Source organism: Anguilla rostrata, chromosome 12 (assembly GCF_018555375.3).
Source record: "Anguilla rostrata isolate EN2019 chromosome 12, ASM1855537v3, whole genome shotgun sequence".
NCBI lineage: Eukaryota > Metazoa > Chordata > Actinopteri > Anguilliformes > Anguillidae > Anguilla > Anguilla rostrata.
This window is the reverse complement of record NC_057944.1, coordinates 36,441,141-36,457,193: the sequence shown is the minus strand read 5'-3', so window position 1 is coordinate 36,457,193 and position 16,053 is coordinate 36,441,141. Positions and strand designations below refer to the sequence as shown.

The window sequence follows — 16,053 nt, the reverse complement described above, 5'->3', positions numbered from 1 at the left end:
ACCCTCTTTCGACTCATTTGTTTTCTAATTTAAGTACACACACACACACACACACGCTCACACATACACGCAACACACACACTTGTATTAATTCTAAAGCTATGCATGAGTCTCTTTACTGTCCCTACACTGTCAACTGCTGCTTGTTTGGATATGGAAATGTTGAACACTTTTAACAAAACACAAGACAGGTCATTGAACAAAGACTAATTTATATAAAAATGCTTCTTACTTCACAGTGATATAACAATTTTTTTCCTTTTCATTCTGTCTCATAAAATGTGTCACCAGCTGTAGTGGGGTCAAAGTGATGCACTTTCTCGACCTCCTGTTAGATCTCTCTCTCTCTCTCTCTCTCTCTCTCTCTCTCTCTCTCTCTCTCTTCTGCTCTCTCATCTCTTCTCTGCTTCTCTCTCTCCTCTTCTCTCTCTTCTCTCTCTTCTTTCACACATCGTTCAGTGAAGAAAAAAAATAGTGAGCTTTTACACCGTTCCTCACTTCTAGATGAGCTGGAGTTGGCAGTGCTCTCTGGCACAAACATCCGGGCATCAGAGTAACACATACCCACACATGCATGTGCACACACACACGCACACACACACACACACACACACGCGCGCATGCACACGCACTCACGCACGCACGCACACACACCACGCACTGCACCACGTCACGCACCCTGCCCAGCACGCCCCACACACACACGCATGCACACGTACGCACGCACATACACACACACACACACATGCACACGCATGCACACACACACACACACACACGCACATGCACACACACACACACACCACATCACTGTCACGGTACACACGCATCACGCATCTGAACAACACACACTTCACAGCATGCACACGTACGCACGCATGTACACACACACATGCACACATACACACGCATGCACAAGTACGCACGCACATACACACACACACACATGTACACACATGCACGCACGTACACACACACACAAACACACACAACACAGTTCAAGGTTAAATGGCATACGCTGTAAATTCTTGATACAAATATTAGCACTTTCCACAGGCATGGTGCGCCGTGGGCAGGGCTGTAATGCACCCTGCGGCTATAAAAACTCCGTTCCGATCACTGCTACAGCCATGTAAACAGAGCTGGCCCCGTAAGTTAGCAATTTAGCACGTTTCATAAGTGGGCTAATTACAGTGACAGTACCACAGGCTGCAATGGGACGGGTTGGCTTCTCCCCTCCTTCAGCACCGAACTCTAATTATTTGACTTATGTGTGGCTGTAGGGGAGAGAGCGGCGTGCCGGAAGCTGAGAGTCACAGGGGCTGCGTGTGTTCGTGAGAATTTCACTCTCTTTGTTAAAGTGTCTGTACAAGTGTCTGCACGGGTTGTACAGGAAGAGCTCTCATCCTGAAGCTGTCACAGTGTTAGTGGATCAGTGTCAGGTGCTCTGAAATACAACATGTTAACATAAATGGAGTTAAATGCAAAAGGATTGGATCACTTTTATTCCCCCCCTCTGTACCAATTGAAATTAGTATTTTCAAGTCAAACAATGACAGTGAGCCATTTTTTTTCAATTTATTTTATTATACTATTTATTTTTTAAACAGACACAGAACAGACATTTTACAACAATGCCATTTAAGTCCCCCTATATTTATATACGTGTGTGTTGTAAATTGCTCAAAATGAAAGTCATATTGCCTTCTGTGCCTTTAAGCCTTCCTAGGGGGCGGGATCAGGATGTGATGTCTGACTGCTTTTTGGTTTGAATTTTCAAAATGGCGGTGTGTTTGGTGTGTTTGCCAAGTTTGTAATGTTACTGCAGTTTTCTATTTATTTATTTATGTATTTATTTATTTTTCCGCTTGAAATAATATACAGTAGTGACCGACTCAATCGACTACCTGGATGATTACTTGGATTACTCTTCCATTCTTTGACCAACTGGAAGGACAGCACTATGCTGAGGACATCCATGAGGTGAGGTCTCCCCAATATCTCTTATTCTGTGGATTGACTTATTTTGAGGGTTGCTTTGGGCACTTTGTTATTTGGATTGTTTTGGCTTTGTGCAGTCCCAGGCTCGTATGTGCATTTGCATAGAGGTGAATGGGGCCCCCGTGCTCTGTATTGCACTGCTGTAGTTGCTTTAGGCTTAGTGGGACCATTAATGGGTAGTACCTGGAAACCTGATGAGGTTTTTCAAGGACATCTGGAGGCATTTTTTAAATGAACACCAAACAATGTGATTGAATGCATGTACCGGTTATTCTCCTTGTTGACATACTTGAAAAAGAATAAATATAGGATAGAGAATAATTTATAAACTCTTGATATGCACTACTAAAATTTTCTTTCTTTCTTTCAACTGCTCTATGACAAAGACGCTTTGATAAATGGGAAAGATATTAAAGTGCAACTATTGTGCCATGACAAAAGTCAAGTGAAGAGGAGTCGGGGGTAACAGTAGAGGGGGAAAGTATGTTTTCACAGACCCAATAATGGGTGGGGCTACAATGTGCTATGCGCTCCTTAAAAAATCAAACGGATTTGCCTTCTACAGTAAAGCACAGAGACCTGTTTAATGGTAATGGTTGAGGTTCTTTGTCACAACTGCTGTGAATTTTCTCAGGTAAGCCTGGATGGGCTCTGCCAGTCCCCAGCTGCTGTTGTTGATTTCGAGTGAGAGTTCTTTAGCTCTTTATGTAACAATGCCTCGCTCAGGAGATTGCAGAGGCTGAAAAAAGGAGGGAAAAGAAGGGGGGGGGGGGGAGGCCTCACAACGTCGGGTCTGAATGGCAAGACAGATTCAGGCTGGATTAAGGTCGCTGTGCCGGCCAGGGGAATGGAGATATTCTCTTTAACACAAAGAGCGGTGGTCCAGTGAGCCAGCCGCCGTCGTATTGCATCGTATCGTATCAAACTGGTCACTCCTGAGAGCTCAGACATGCTCGAGTCTACCACAGCTTCTAGTAACTGCAGTTTGGACTGACGTGGTTGGCGCTTCATTATTATTATATATTTTTTTTTTGTGAGTTATGACACATTCTAGTTTTCAGGCTCACTAGGATTTCTTTGATCAAAAAAATGATCTCAGGCTCTATTAAAATGTGTCCGTGATTCACTGTGATTCACCTTTTTCTGCTCATATCCGTTGCGTTCTTAGTTTCCTGAGCCAAGTTCCAGGATATCTCCTGTCCGTCCCTTTTCTAATTCTGCAGATGAATGCGTAGCATTTCCCTGAAATGTGTGTGAGCCGCCATTACACCACCGAACAGCGGCGGGGGGTGGGAGGGGGGGGAGGGGGTTGGGGGGGGGGGTTGCGCCATATTTTACGCCGTTGAGTTGCGGTGCTCCTGGGGGAAAAAGTGCTGATTGGCTTTTCCTACGCGCGCGCGTGCGTGTGGATTCGTCTCTCGTGGAAACGAATGGCTGCGGTACTGCGATCGCTTACGGGGAAATGCGTGTCGGAGAGGGCTTCCGCGAGCACAGAGAAAGATCCATTCTGGTGCGAGCGAAGTGGGTTCGACTTAAGTGGGCATTAACGAGAGGGGTTGGCCCATCAGGCGAATGGAATAATTGCTCTGGCTTAATTACAAGATTTTATTGGTTATTTTGTGCAGAATCAGATGTTTGTCCTTTTCGCCCCCCTGGGGAGATTGTTTTCTCTCCGTGAAACACAAACCAATAATTACCCCAGTGGCTGCTGCTTAAACTACCGCACATTTCACTGTGAAAGTCCTTACCAGGCAGTACAGTTCAATTACTCAAATCGTGCCTCGAACTTGTAAATTCTTCTTTTTTTTCCTCCCCTGATCTCTTTCTCTGGCTCCCTGCACCAGCAGAACAAAGAGCAATGCAATACCATTAGAAGCAGCCAGACATGTAGCGTATCACATGCACAGTGAAGGACGTGGCTTGGGTTAGGGTTTCAGATCCAGTCTCATTCATTCTGTATGCATTTTTTTCCTTTACATAAATCTCCCCCTCTTTATGATGCCCCACCCCCATTACATATGCACATACACACACGCATGCGAACACACACACACACACACACACACACACACTCACACTGTTTGTGTCTCTTTCTGTTATTAATGTCTTCCTTCTGCTGGGACTTGGAGAGTCCTGGTCATGGGTTATGTGCAAGGGGGGGGGGGGAGGGTGGCTGTGTAATCAAGAACCACCCCTCAAATAATCACCTAAAATATATTGCTTTGCGTGAGAGCCTGAGTGGTGTGCATATATAGGAGGTTTCTAATTTGATGTGGTAGACGTAATATTTGCCTACTGTTCATATAGGGAAATGCAAATGTGACAAATTTGATTCTCCGCAAGCAATTTATCTGCTGCTTTTGTGTCTGAGGAAATCAAATTTGGAGATATCGATCTAAACATGTATTGTGTAATCAAAGAGCGAATATTGGAGTAGACTTTGATGAGCGACAGAAAGGAAAGAGCAATGAATATGCATGCGCATGCATGCATATGTAAATGAGAAGATGGTAGAGGGACAAACAGTCTTTAATGATATGATATTTTGCGTAAACATTTTGATACTGGGAATTCAGATCTGTTTAGGGGGAAAAGAGATGTGATGAACACCCAAGGGCTGTCTCCCTGGATCAATATCCATGTCAAAATAAATGTCACGAAAAGCTTGTTGGTATTGTAGGCAATATATTTTGGACCGCAGTATCTTCAGAAACATGCTTTTAATAGACTAGTTGAGATGTGAAACATCCATCAAATGGGACATAGTACTAATGTTGCATTTTCAAAATGAGCACAGATGAAACATTATACCATAATGTGTCAGCACAAGTACTCTTTATGTAAAATATTTTCCATGGCTGCATCTACCCATGGCATTAATTGATTAAATATACTTCTCTGAAATAAAATTAAAAAAAAAAAAAATAAAATCCTACAAATTGCTATTGGCACCTATAGAAAGTACTTCTGCGTTCTGAAATGTGAAACCGTTGGAATTATGTGAATCGACTCGCGGTTGCGATGTGAATGAAACGCGGTGGCGGAGGTCCAGGCGGCGCGGACAGCTTTTCATGAGCCCGTGACAAACGGCGAAATGCGCGCGATGTGCGCCGGGGGGGCCGTGCGCGTCGGCGCACCGTCTGGTCCTAGAGCTCAGCCAATTGGCAAGCCCCGAAGCCTCGAGCCGCATTTTAAAAGCCGCAAAAAAAAAATCCGTCCCCCGCCATCGCTCCTAAAAGTAAACAAAAAAACGAAAAAAAAAAACCCCCAAACCGCCGCCGCCCTTCAGCGCTAAATTTCGATTCCTGTTTGCACCCCCGGTGCTCGGTAGCGGCGTCTGAGAACCGCGGGAGACAAATTCGAAATGAAATCGGCAGGACACCGGCGAGAGGCGTCCAGGAGGAGTCGTTCTCTCTCTCCGAGTCCAGTCAGAACCTCCTCCCCCCACCCGCCGGAGCCCCACCCCACCCCCTCCCCCTCCCCCTGCCCCCACCTCCCTTGCCGAGAAGAGAAAATCGAAAATAAATCAGTCAGAACGTTACGATCGCTGTGATGCGGCCGTGGCGCGGGACGCCTGACCCAGCTGGGACGGGAACTCGGGGAAAACGTGCGCCACGGAGCACCTGTAAATAATCAGCTCATATATACTTCATCTACAGCGGAGGGGGGGGGGGGGCGATAAAAAAAATAAAAATAAAAATCCCCGTACCGCTCCCTCCCCTGCTCGGCGGGGGGCTTGCTCTTCTCGCGGGCCGTATGAAAACCCCGCGCCCTGCCTAGATAAAAACTCCCCGTTTTTCATCGTCGCCCCCTCCGACGCCGCTCAACGCCGGTTCTTGAACCCCCTGCGTATCCGATGAGGTCAGCTCCTGTATTACAGACGCACGGCGGCGGGGAGTTAGCGGAGCCCCGAATCGCATTAAACAGCCGTTTACAAGGACACGGAGGACAGAGTGCAGGGTGTGTGTGTGTGTGTGTGTGTGTGTGTGTGTGTGTGTGTGCATGTGTGTGTGTGTGTGTGTGAGCGGAATGCCAGAACGCTCCTCCTGTCCTTCGTCTGCAGTGGGGCACGTGCCAAAACAGCCGAGTGCGGTTGCTTCTATCGCTGCTGCGTTCGGGGGGGGAGACTGCTTTACAGTATCAGTGCAGCTCAGAGGTAGTTTAGAAAGGTGCGTAACTCCTATCCTCTCCTCCTCCTCCTCTCCTGACCTCTCCTCTCCTCCTCCTCCTCCTCTCCTGTTCTCTTCTCCTCCTCCTCTCCTCTCCTCCCATCTCCTGTCCTGATGCAGTGCTTAGTGGAAAAGACAGCCTGCATACTCTTGGCCCTTGATGAAACCAGTCCTGCATCACTGCTCTTGGTAGTACTTCTCTTCAACCAAGCCCTGCTGTATGCGCACGCACACACACACACACACACACACACACACACACACACACACACACACATACACACACATACCTAAACACCCACAAACACAAATAACACGTGCCTCTCCTCTTGATATCCTCATTTGTAACTTCATGCTTTCGTTCCCCACCCAGCCCCCTTTCCTTCAGGCCTGGGGGAGCGCATTGGTTCTCTCGGTTCTGGCTTGGAGTGATTTAGAGTGGATGAACCCCCTTCCCACCCCCCCCCCCCCTTCCCACCCTCACCCCCCCAGTGACTCAGAGCATAAACCACTGAGAAAAGTGGGGTTTGAGTCAGACTCCAGCGGCAAGCCCTGTGCCACCGTGGGATCTGAGAGATTTTCTGGGTTTCTCCCTCTCTCTCTCTCCCTCTCTCTGTCTCTCTCTGATGACATGAAAGACTGGGCGCCTGAGGCGACGTGTGACTCAACCGCTCTCCGGGCCTGGGGGGGGGGGGGGGGGGGGCGCGCGGGAGTCTGTTGTTTCATTCCCCCTCTCCCGTGGACAGCCCCCACCGTCCCCCCACCCCCCACCCCCCCAATTTTCCCTTGTTCTGCTTCCCCCTCCTCAAAGCAGCAGTCGAGGCCGGTGCATGTCATACCTCGTTTCTCTGCTGAGGTGATATGTCTGCTGCGTACTTGCATGGACAAGGAGGAAGGGTGGAGGAGAAGGAGTTTGGAAATTTTAGAGGGCCGTTCCATCTAATCTTGAATTCTTTTACACAGTGTCACGCTCCATTGTTTTTATACTGGTTTCCTTCCCTGTAAATAAAGACTCATAAACATGCTAATACACTGAATACTTTAATCAATGTTTCTTTCTTCAAAAAAAGCTTGGTCAACTTATACATATATCTGAGCAAGCATATGAGTACAAGTGGATATTATATAAGTACCGAATGTTAAATTGACTTGATTACCTTTGTGGCCATGTACTTCTGTACAAATCTCGTGCATTCTTAGTTTTTATGGTGCCAAGGAGGAATTAAGCAGGTCAGAATGATCTAGAACGATACTCCCAAATGAGCGTTGGATTCTCAATCGCGTTTCAGGCTTATGTGTAAAAACTGTTCGAGGAGCTGTCTCGGGGCCACAGTCATATCTGATATGCCGTTGTTAACCCTCTGTACTGCCAGTGGCCGTTTACTGTAATAAACGTGTCTGATTATTTCGGTCCCCGGACAGCTGTTTCGTGCTGGAGTGATGAAATCTGATTTGCCACCGCCGTTATTAATTCTCATTTTAAAAATGTGAAAATAATTCACTTGCTGTATTAGAACCAGGAATGCGCTGGAATCTCCCTTCCTTTCTTAGCTCCAGTACGGTGGCCATTTTGGAGGAACACGGAGAGGCGCCAGGGCCCCCTCTCTCCTTCGGGGTCCGTCGTACCGAAATGACGGTGAGGTGCCGGGACGCCGCTCGGTCTCTCTCTCCCCCAGAACCCGCCTCGTAAGCTGATTTAGAAACGGGGTAATTGATTTATGATGAAATGGCGCAATAAGCCGGCGATAAAAAAAAAAAAACGGGACTGTAGAACTCCGCCATCTGTCTGGCGGCGTCCGCTGTAAGAAGGCACGCGGGACCGATGCGCTCCTCGTACCTACGAGCGTTTTATGCGACGGAGAACAACGACAATAAAAGCGGTTCTCAATGCGCGTCCCGCGTTTGAGCCAGGTATGGCTTGGCTTTAAATAAAAACAAACAAAAAAAAAAGGTGGAAAAATGTGTTTCTGTTGTTGTGATTTAAATTGATTTAGTCGGTCTCTGTTGCTCTGTAATGAGTGAGCTTTGCGTGTTTATTCAGCTGAATTCACATGCGCCAAAACCGGCCAATGTGTTGTCACTGAAAATTAGCAATACAGTATTTTTATTTGGAGAGACATTTCTTTTGCGGTACCGTATTAACACCCACCTCCTTGAAGAGCTTTCAAGCTCCTGGAGTTTTCTCTTGGGACACGATTAGTTCATTTGGAAAAAGAAAATAGATTTGCATTGGGGAAAAAAGTGGCTTAAATATGTGTTCGTTCTCACAAACCTGAAAGGTAATTTTGCTTGCATTTGACGTGAAGTGCATTTATGCAGGTACACGCACATTTGCATGCACGTGTTGTATACCCGTGCAAGACAATGCAATGCAGCACCGATCCCAGTAAAGCATTTCAAGAACACTGCTTTCACCGAGTCGTTTTAGCCTCTAAAATCACCCCCAATTGGCATCAGTGTAAAACCTGTCTGAAGATGCTGGGATTGTAGAAGATTCTGACATATTTAGAAATGTTTCTCATTCATTGGAGAGAGAGAGAGAAAAAAAACTAATAATAAAGGCATCCTAGTAAGCTTAAGAGCTGACAGTGATGGGTATGATTGTCTCCTCATTGGCTTGCTTCAGTGACATGCTTAGGCCCCTGCTCCACACTTATTACATTAAAAAATATATAATAACAATAATAATAATAATGTCAAGCATTTACAAATTACTATATGCTTGTGATCATTTCTCCCTTTCCAGGTTTCTCAGCCATACTAGGATTAAGCCCCCTAACCCCTTACCCGCCTCCCTCCCCCCATCCCCCACGTTACCCAAACCTTAGCTTTGGCGAAATGATTAAAGAGCCGGCGAGCAGAACAGAGGACTGAAAAAGACGGAGCGGTGTTTTCATAGCGCTTTGATCTCGTCCCGCGGCGACGGGGGGGTGGGGGGATCGGAACGTAAAGACCAGGTGCTGCTGCTGCTGCCGGCTCTTTGTGTTACCGGCGCTGTTTGCCGATGTTTTCCGCGGCGGGAACGCGGGAGACTGCGCGTGCGGGAAGTGCGCGCGTCGGAGAGCGGCGGTTCGTCGTCGACTATGCCGCCGCCGCGCGGAAGCGCGCCGAGCTGCTCGCACGGCTAACGTCGCGGCGCAGCCAAAGAGACTGGAACTAAATGAGCAGCCCAGCTGTGCGCCAAGAGACAGGAAACACACATGACTGAAGGAGGGGGGGGGGGGGGGAACAGACGCAGGACTATTCTCTCTCTTTGTAGGTAGTAATTCTCCGTCTATCCACCACTACCGCCACAAACCACTTACCCCTGATGCCACGTGCAAGGTTCAGTGCCTGGTCATGTGTGTGTTCAGGTGTCACCGTTAATGAGAACGTGGTCTGCCACAATCTGGGTAGACTAAACCATCTCCTGCGGTGCTTTCGGCCCGATTCAATTTGTGAATGAAATCGAGTTCCATTTATTTACTGTAGATACGAATGAGTCCCTTTGGATTTGTTTGTTTTTTTGTTTGTTTTCATATCCGTCGTGCTCCGAAGCGATGAGTGAGGATGGTGTTATCAGCTTCGTTTTAAATCTCTGCATACAGTTGGATAAAGACGTGGTATACTGCTGAATTGATTTAAAAAAATAAAATAAAAACCGCAGACGTGATGGATGATCTGAAATATGAATGCAATATCTGAAGCATTCCTGGGAAAGCATTTTGTTAAAGAAGGGTTATCTGAAGCACCTCAAACATGCGCACACACGTGCGCACACACACACACGCCCACACACTTACATTGGCACACACACTTTCTTTCTGCTGGGAGGCATTAAATATGCCAGAAATGCAGTCAGACCTAGAGTTTCCACAAGAGTGTATGGCCACAAAATAAAAGCCTAAATAATCCAATAAGAGATCTGGGCCTGTATATTACCTTACGAGCAGACAGACAGAATTTCTTCGCAAACAGGTATCATCTACAGGGAATTATGGGAACCGGTGAAAGTTGTTGAATAGCTCTGTTTAAATGTCTCTTGGTGTTTGCGCTGCTGCATATATATATATATATCTGACTGTATTGTATTACACTGGAAACAGAAGGAAAATGACAATCTCAAGTGGGAAGTATTGTCTGTGAAACCCATGTAACTCGAATAAGACCCCAAATCTTTGTTTCGATTGCCTCACAAAGAGTGTTCTAGAATATCTGCAGGCAGGGATATGGACTTGTACTGAATGTACCTGCTTAATGTATATATATTTTTTATTATGATAATGGCTAATACTATTCTTCTATGCAATTCCTTTCTTTTTGTTTTGCACAAGCAGTAGATTTGTAATAGCAGTAGCAGCTAGCGTAAGTAGTGTAGCTGTAGAGTAGTTAGCTGTAGCAGTAGTAGCCTAGCAGTAGCATTAGGTTAGTAGGGTTAGCTGTAGCGCAGCAGTAGCATTAGCGTAGCAGCAGTAGCATAGCATATATGCATTACATTACAGAGCATTGGAGACGCTTTTATCCAGAGGACATAGCTATACAGCATATGCCTCATTAGCACAGCATAGATAGCCAGTAGATAGCAGCAGTAGTACAGTAGTATTAGCAGCGCAGCAGTAGAGCATTAGCGTACAGTAGTATTCACAGTGTAGCAGAGCATAGCAAGCCAGCATTAGTAGTACAGTACATTAGTGCATAGCTAGTAGCAGAGACAGTATAGCGCAGCAGCATAGCATTCAGCAGCAGCAGCAGTAGTAGCATTAAGCAGCAGCAGCATAGCAGTAGAGCAGAGTAGTAGTAGCATTAGCATACACAGTAGCAGTAGCTTAGCGAGTAGTAGCATAGCATTAGCAGCAGTAGTAGTATTAGCAGCAGCAGCAGTAGTAGCATTAGCATTAGCAGCAGTAGTAGCATTAGCATTAGCAGCAGTAGTAGCAGTAGCATTAGCAGCAGTAGTAGCATTAGCAGCAGTAGTAGCAGTAGCATTAGCAGCAGCAGTAGCAGTAGCATTAGCAGCAGTAGTAGCAGTAGCATTAGCAGCAGCAGTAGCATTAGCAGCAGTATAGCATTAGCAGCAGCAGTAGCATTAGCAGCAGTAGTAGCAGTAGCATTAGCAGCAGTAGTAGCAGTAGCATTAGCAGAGCATGCATAGTCAGCAGTATAGCATATAGCAGCAGCAGTAGCATTAGCAGCGCGCAGTTAGCATTATCAGCAGCAGCAGTAGCATATGCAGCAGCAGTAGTGCAGCATGCAGCAGTAGTAGTAGCATTAGCAGCATTAGCAGTAGCATAGCAGCAGTAGTAGCTTAGCACAGTACAGCAGTAGCATTAGCAGCAGTAGTAGCATTAGCATTAGCAGCAGTAGTAGCAGTAGCATTGCAGCAGTAGTAGCATAGCAGCAGTAGTAGCAGTAGCATTAGCAGCAGCAGTAGTAGTGTTAGCTGTAGCAGCAGTAGCATTAGCAGCAGCAGTAGTAGCAGTAGTATTAGCAGCAGCAGTAGTAGTAGTATTAGCAGCAGCAGCAGTAGTAGCATTAGCATTAGCAGCAGTAGTAGCATTAGCATTAGCAGCAGTTAGGTAGCAGTAGCAGCAGCAGTAGCATTAGCAGCAGCAGTAGCATTAGCATAGCGTAGCAGTAGCATTAGCAGCAGCAGTAGCATTAGCATTAGCAGCAGTATGTAGCATTAGCAGCAGCAGTAGCATTAGCAGCAGTAGCTTTAGCATTAGCAGCAGTAGTAGCATAGCATTAGCAGCAGCAGTAGCATTAGCAGTAGCATTAGCAGCAGTAGTAGCAGTAGCATTAGCAGCAGCAGTAGTCTTAGTCTTGTCGCAGGAATGTGGAATGAGACGCAGGGTCTGAGTCATGGCAGAAGGCGGGTGGATTTATGACGTGCAAAGAAGGTCGGGCGACGGCTGTGAACAGCGCCCCATAAATAACGGCATGGCGACAAGGCGTGCCCGTATCACTGGCAGCGTCCGGTGGCGCGTCTGTGAGCGAGGCGATGTGCCCGCAGCACTCTCTAACGGGCCTTTCTTAGCTAAGCCTTAGCGTCTGAGGCACAGAGGCGTACACCAAGCGGGCTGGACATGTCCTGTGAGAGCCAGAGCTGTAGAGATGGCACAGAGAAGGAATCGCCGCAATCTCGAATCATCATCATCATCATCATCATTTCTCTCTCTCAAATTCAATTTTTTTTTTCAAATTCTGAATGCTTTATTCTCGCTCTCTCTCTGTCTCTCTTTCTCTGTCTCTCTCTCTTCCTTTCACTCTCTCTCTTCCTTTCTTTCTCTTTCTCTCTCTGTCTCTCTCTCTCTCTCCCCCCCTCCACCCCCCCCGTTCTCCTTTCACATGCTTATTCTGCACAACGCTGAGAGAGAGAGAGAGAGAAAGAGAGAGAGGCCAGGACCCCCGTGCCGTGGTATAAATATGTATGCGTGCTAACCGATGCGGTAATTTCTAATTGCAGTGTGATTGGGGGGGAAAGCAGATGTGCTGTTTTCCATCAGGTTGTACTGCGTTCCCCAAGTGGATGCAAGTTCCCCAAGCTTATCACCCTGTCTATGTGCAACTCGGCCTTATTTCCGTACTGTTGATTCAGGGCATTATTTTCTTAACCCCATCGTTTATGAATAGCTTTTCATATTTGTATTCGTTTTTAAAATTTTTGTTTTTAATTGGTCTTTTTTCCCCCATTCTCCATCTCATTAACTTCCTTCCCTTTGATGAGAGCGCATGATGTAACATTATCGCCTTGTTTATTTTGCTCCAGTGCGTTTGTTTCAAAAACGCATCTTGTCTTTCCTCTTGCAAGTTAATTTTTTAAAATAATGCAGGTCTTCTCGCTCCCCACCGCTACCCACGCCCCCCCCCCCCCCGCCCTTCCCACTGCAATTAGGTTTTAAGCAAATGTGATTAAAGAAAAAAATTGCTGACGTTCCCCTCCAATAAACTGTATCACATCAATTTACTTCAGGCAACACTTTGAAACTTAGGGGGGGGGGAGAGAATCAAATGAGGCTAATTTTCAGGGGTGTGCTTTTAATCTGGAGCTGTTGCATAAACATGGTGGGCGAAATTCAGACGAAACCCTCACAGCCGTGAAATAACCTCTAATCAAAGCGGTTGCTAACGATCAATTTTGTCTAGGTGAGCGAGCCCGTAATGTGGCTAACACCCATTTCGCACCGTTGTGCACGTGGACATCCAGCCTGGTTAGCCTTTTGTGTCCGGACAAAGCAGGCACCTCTTTCAGCTTTTTTTCCATTAGCATTATCTCGGACATTGTACCCGTATATGGACACGTGGCTATGGGCTTGAAGGCCTTGCTCGATCATTAAGGACAAAGAAGGAGCATCACAACAAAGGAACCTTGGTCTAGTATAGAATATGTTCTTTAATACAACCCTTTTTAAAAAATTCACACTGAAGCATCAACAGCAACAGAACAGAAATGGTTATTGTGGAATTGGCGCCAGTAATTATGACAGCATGAATTGTTTGCTTGCAATATAAAAGAACCATCCCTTCGATTACACGCACATACTGTACATGAACACACGCACGCTATATACACTACACACGCACGCACACACACACACACACACACACGTACACACAAGCATGCATGCACACGCACGCACGCACTCTCACACACTATGCACACACGTACAATACACACACACACTCTTCAATGCAGTTGGGCTGCAGTGTTGTACATGGCTGTCTGTTATTTGTCTAGTGATGATAGGAGAGTATGGGGTAGACAGAAAGTGAGAGGGCCTTCCACTCATTTTAATGTACATTTTATTTTTTACAAATGTCAGTGTATTCCCTGAGAGCAGTGAGTAAGCCTATATTGAGTGTGTGTGTCTGTGTCTGTGTCTTTGTCTGGGTGTCTGTGTGTGTCTGTCTCTGTCTGTGTGTCTCTGTCTGTGTCTGTGTGTCCATGTGTGAGTGTCATTGGCATTCTTATTTGGAGGATAATTAAAGGTTTGGCTGGACCTGAATCCAGGAAATGGCTTTGTTGTTCCAGGACAATGGTATCCATGGTGAAAAAGGGGTGAAGCACAGAAATGTATATCTTACACTGACTGGAGACAGCTGCGCTGTGCTACGTCACCATTGTCTGTGGGTCCATTTCTCGGTTTCTTATTCTCTTGTTTTGTTCCCCTCCCTTGTCGCTATGGCCTAGACTTCCTGTGTGGTGCATGAAATTAATACCACCATGGGTTTACCAGCAGACCTTACTGAACTAAAGCTTTCCTGGCTACTGTCAGATTAGCCATATTAGGGTATGTATATATGTGTGTGTGTGCGTGCGTATGCGTGTATGTGTGAGTGTGTGTGTATGTGTGTGTGTGTGTGTGTGTGTGCGCATGCGCGCGTGCGTGCGTGCGTGTGAGTGTGTGTGCATGCGTATTTGTGTGTGTGTGTGTGTGTGTGTATGTGTGAGTATGTGTGCATGCGTATTTGTGTGTGTGTGTGTGTGCATGCGTATTTGTGTGTGTGTGTGTGTGCGAGCGCGCACGTGTGTGTGTGCATGCGCGTGTGTTTGTCTGCAGCAAATCATCGCGGTCTGAAGGTCACACTCTCACCGAATGATGGATTGAGTGACAGCGGCTTCTTTTTGAATAAAGGTCGATCACTCAGAGCTGTCGACGGCGCCGCGCCCGACCTGTTTCTCTGCCGCAGCGGTGATGAAGACGACGACGGCCTCAGGCTCGAGAGAGACCGTCTCCCTGTCCGCAATGAAAACGCATTTTATATATACGGGGGGGAAAAAATGGGCAATGTGACTGAGGAGGTGTGAGCTTAAATGCAGCTTTTATACTTGCGACTGCGACTGCGCGAAAATGCAAGGACGTCCGTTTGGCAAGTTTGCGCAGCTCGCGCAGACCGCTCTCGCTCGTCCTTCGGGCGCCTGGTTAAATTACGCACTCCGTCTTCTCCATCTGAGCCGGCGTCCCACTGCGCGTAATCACCTCCACTGCATAAAGCCTCCGCATTGAGTCCGAGCTACACCTGCAGTCACGTCCCCCTCCTCCTCCTCCTCCTCCTCCTCCTCTTTCTCTGAAGTTTTAGGTTCAGCGTGTCCCTTCGTTTATTTTTTCCACTTTCTTTTCTCCTTTTCTTTCATTCGCTGGGATGTAATTAGCTTAAGTGCCTCTCTTTCCTGGGCCAGAAGCTCGTGCATCACTTTCTCTCTCAATGACAAAGACATAGGCCCCAACCGGCCCTGCATCTAATGAATCTTTTGTGGAAAGGGAAGAAGGTACTTTTTGTAGGGGGAGAAACGTCATCGCTTTCTTCGTCTGAACGAAGCAGAGCACCAAACCGTTTTCTGAGTTCGTTTGGTCGGTCGTTGTATAGCTATATTGTTCATTGGCCAAGGGCATTACTTGTGTGATGAAATGATTGATTGAATTGTGTTATTACTGTTTGAAATGGTTAAACTGGACATTTTGAAGGAAGGCTACATTGAATCAAACTGACCAGGCTATCAATCTCAAACGGATATATGCAACATGCAAAAGTTCTAGTGATTTAAATAAATGATTAACTGTGGTAATTTAATCACGAAAAAGAGTTATTTCATGACCTGCAAAATGCAGCCACGTGAACTGTTGTTGATACCCAGTTATGCCCAAAGCTATTAATTTAATTTAGAACATACCCACGCGTTTATTTTCTTCACCTGAGAACATGCTGAGTCACAAGGGAGGTGGGTATGCCTCTGTGAGCCAGGCCTCGCTTTTCCTTTAAGAAATCCCCTTTTTGTAATTAACCTGCCCCCCAAAAGACGCGCGCCGCTTGTTTTCGGTTTCTGCGGGGAGTAATTTGGTAGTAGATAAACGACAGGCGTTGCCTCCTCCGTGGTTACGTGAGCCTAGTACACACGGAAGAG

The 16,053-nt window shown here is 46.6% G+C and overlaps 1 protein-coding gene across 1 annotated transcript in view; it reads left to right on the top strand.

Annotated features, from left to right (window-relative positions):
- The first annotated feature begins 1,743 nt into the window (after positions 1 to 1,743).
- Positions 1,744 to 16,053, top strand: part of robo1 (roundabout, axon guidance receptor, homolog 1 (Drosophila)) — a 434,162-nt gene continuing 419,852 nt past the window's right edge. Inside the window, exon 1 of the mRNA XM_064301511.1 lies at positions 1,744 to 1,983. The gene's annotated coding sequence lies outside the window, so the exon portion shown is untranslated. The remainder of the gene's footprint in view (positions 1,984 to 16,053) is intronic.